This window comes from Notothenia coriiceps, unplaced genomic scaffold (genome assembly GCF_000735185.1).
Source record: "Notothenia coriiceps isolate Sejong01 unplaced genomic scaffold, NC01 NC01_scaffold00000225, whole genome shotgun sequence".
Lineage (NCBI taxonomy): Eukaryota > Metazoa > Chordata > Actinopteri > Perciformes > Nototheniidae > Notothenia > Notothenia coriiceps.
In genome coordinates, this window is record NW_011332926.1 from 1 (window position 1) to 2,748 (window position 2,748).

Sequence of the window (2,748 nt, forward strand, 5' to 3'; positions counted from 1 at the left end):
CCCCCCCGACTAATGCCTTGCTCTCGGGCAGTGTCAATCCAACCGTTGGTACTGGAAACTTGTCCCCGTAAGTGTCTCTTCCTCTCTGAGTCAAACACATCCATTATTTAAAGTGCTGCCTTCAGGCTGCGTTCACACTGCAGGCAGGAAGTGGCTCAATTATAATTTATGTATGTGACTTAGTTCAGAGGGTCCACACTGGACTCGTCACGTTTAAAAAACAAAAACAGATCTGAGTTATAAATCTGAATTATGCACGAAGACTTGCCGTGTGAACGTCACCTCAGTGTGTTCAATATCTGCTGACCTTTTTCTCAACTGTTTATCATGTTAATGCTGGGGGTTGTTAATGAAGTTTTTACATCCAGTCATCAGTTTAATCTCAATCTGCCCTGAGTATCAGAGCCAGGGGGGAAAGAGGGGAGGGAGCTGACATTTATCCCCAGCTGATTATTAAAGATGCAATGTGTGGTACCTAAAACTCAAATGAACTGCGGAAACTCTGAGACACAAACAAAAAATACAAAACTGCTCTGCCATCTTGTAAACTTCAGCTACAGGGATGAGTCTCTCTGACATGACTCAGCATTATAAGACGACTAAACGTCAACATTAGCCTCCTTTAGCTTAGGTGACGTGAAGTCATGTGACCGTGCTGTAGTTCCTTTATAGCCCAACATTAGCCTCCTTTAGCTTAGCGGTGGTGACGTGAAGTCATGTGACCGTGCTGTAGTTCCTTTATAGCCCAACATTAGCCTCCTTTAGCTTAGCGGTGGTGACGTGAAGTCATGTGACCGTGCTGTAGTTCCTTTATAGCCCAACATCAGCCTCCTTTAGCTTAGCGGTGGTGACGTGAAGTCATGTGACCATGCTGTAGTTCCTTTATAGCCCAACATTAGCCTCCTTTAGCTTAGCGGTGGTGACGTGAAGTCATGTGACCGTGCTGTAGTTCCTTTATAGCCCAACATTAGCCTCCTTTAGCTTAGCGGTGGTGACGTGAAGTCATGTGACCGTGCTGTAGTTCCTTTATAGCCCAACATTAGCCTCCTTTAGCTTAGCGGTGGTGACGTGAAGTCATGTGACCGTGCTGTAGTTCCTTTATAGCCCAACATTAGCCACCTTTAGCTTAGCGGTGGTGACGTGAAGTCATGTTCTTACACATTGCACCTTTAAACCCCCCAGTTTCTCCCCCTCTCCCCTCTTAGCCGTCCCTTTGTGGTCTCCAGATGATGCCCCCTCTCATTTATCTCCCTCTATCTGCCGTCCAGCATGCTATCGCTTTTTGTTTGAAGGAGTCGGGGAATAAGCCTCCAGTGGTAACGTATAACCCCTCGCTCTTTACCCCACTCCCCCCCACGTGTGATTGACCAATCGCCACGCCTGTACCCCCGCCGTCAACCAATGACTGAGCGGCTCACTAATCTCTCGTCCAACCCCGAGGCTGGATAGTTTATTAGATATTAAAAGAACTTATCCACATTGTACTTCTCTGCTTTAAAGAGCGTTACACAGCCGAGGCTCAGGAGGAGTAAAGGCAGCCTGAATTCCTTTCCAAGTCTAACAGCTATGGACTTGAGATTTAGAATACTTTTCAGGTTGTTAACCTTTAAACATTGGCAATATAAACTGCTTAAAGTGTACATGTTGTTTTATATTCAATGAGTGAAAAAAATAAAAATATTAGTAATTAGTCACAATTCGGCCATTATTAAAAATGTTCATATTTTTTGCATTAAAAACATTGAAATAAACGAATTAATTGTGATTAATGATTTCTAAAATGATCATTAATCACAATGAAATAGCTAGCTAGATAGCTAACATTCACTAGCTAGCTTGCTGTATGTGTAGATAGCATCTTTAGCCAACTTCATTAATTGATAAATATAAAGATTTAATTTTATAATTGTCAACACTTTGGACATAAATGCAGTGACGAAGCATCGAGTCTTCCCAGTGAGATGGTCCTCCTCTGATTGGCTGTGTAACCCTGCAGTGTGTTTCTGTCTCAGTGACACAGTGTTCGTTTCCTTTGGATAAACGTCTCTGTTTATTTTCTGATTTCTGACGTGATCAGAGCTCTGCTGCATGGACTCCGGAGGGCCGAGGCCCTCATCACCTTAGCCTCACTTCATTTTCTGTTTGACACCTTTGCACTGCACCTTCTGGTGTGTGTGTGTGTGTGTGTGTGTGTGTGTGTGTGTGTGTGTGTGTGTGTGTGTGTGTGTGTGTGTGTGTGTGTGTGTGTGTGTGTGTGTGTGTGTGTGTGAGAGTGTGTGTGTGTGTGTGTGTGTGTGTGTGTGTGTGTGTGTGTGTGTGTGTGTGTGTGTGTGTGTGTGTGTTTATAGTAGCATCACTGGTCTTGCGCTTTGTTTCTGTGGGTTTTCTTTTATCTGCAGTTTTCCTGGAGTTTGGCTGCCGTCATAGTTCAGACTCGATGGTTTAATCTTTATTTTCATTTCTTATCATCCCCTTCTCTTCCCCTCACTCGTCCATTTGTTGTTTCTGTTTCCTGGCAACTCTCCCTCCTCTCACCCTCCTCTGTCTCCCCCCTCCCCCTCTTCTCTCCCTCAGATCCGCTACAGGAAGGACCGGGTTCAGTCCAAGCTGACGCCCACCTTCCCGGTAGTTACCGGAGTCAAAGACCTGTCCAACGGCTGCGCCATCGCTGCAGCGCTGCACTACTACTGCCCCCAGCTGCTGCCTCTAGAGGGTACACACACACACACGCACGCACGCACACACACA

General features: G+C 45.5%; 1 long non-coding RNA gene across 1 annotated transcript; it reads left to right on the plus strand.

Annotated features, from left to right (window-relative positions):
* The first annotated feature begins 30 nt into the window (after positions 1-30).
* LOC104949543 (uncharacterized) lies at positions 31-2,707 on the plus strand. The gene is made up of 3 exons (XR_798815.1): positions 31-67; positions 1,269-1,316; positions 2,575-2,707. It is a non-coding gene; the product is annotated as an uncharacterized lncRNA (long non-coding RNA).
* The last annotated feature ends 41 nt before the right edge of the window (positions 2,708-2,748 follow it).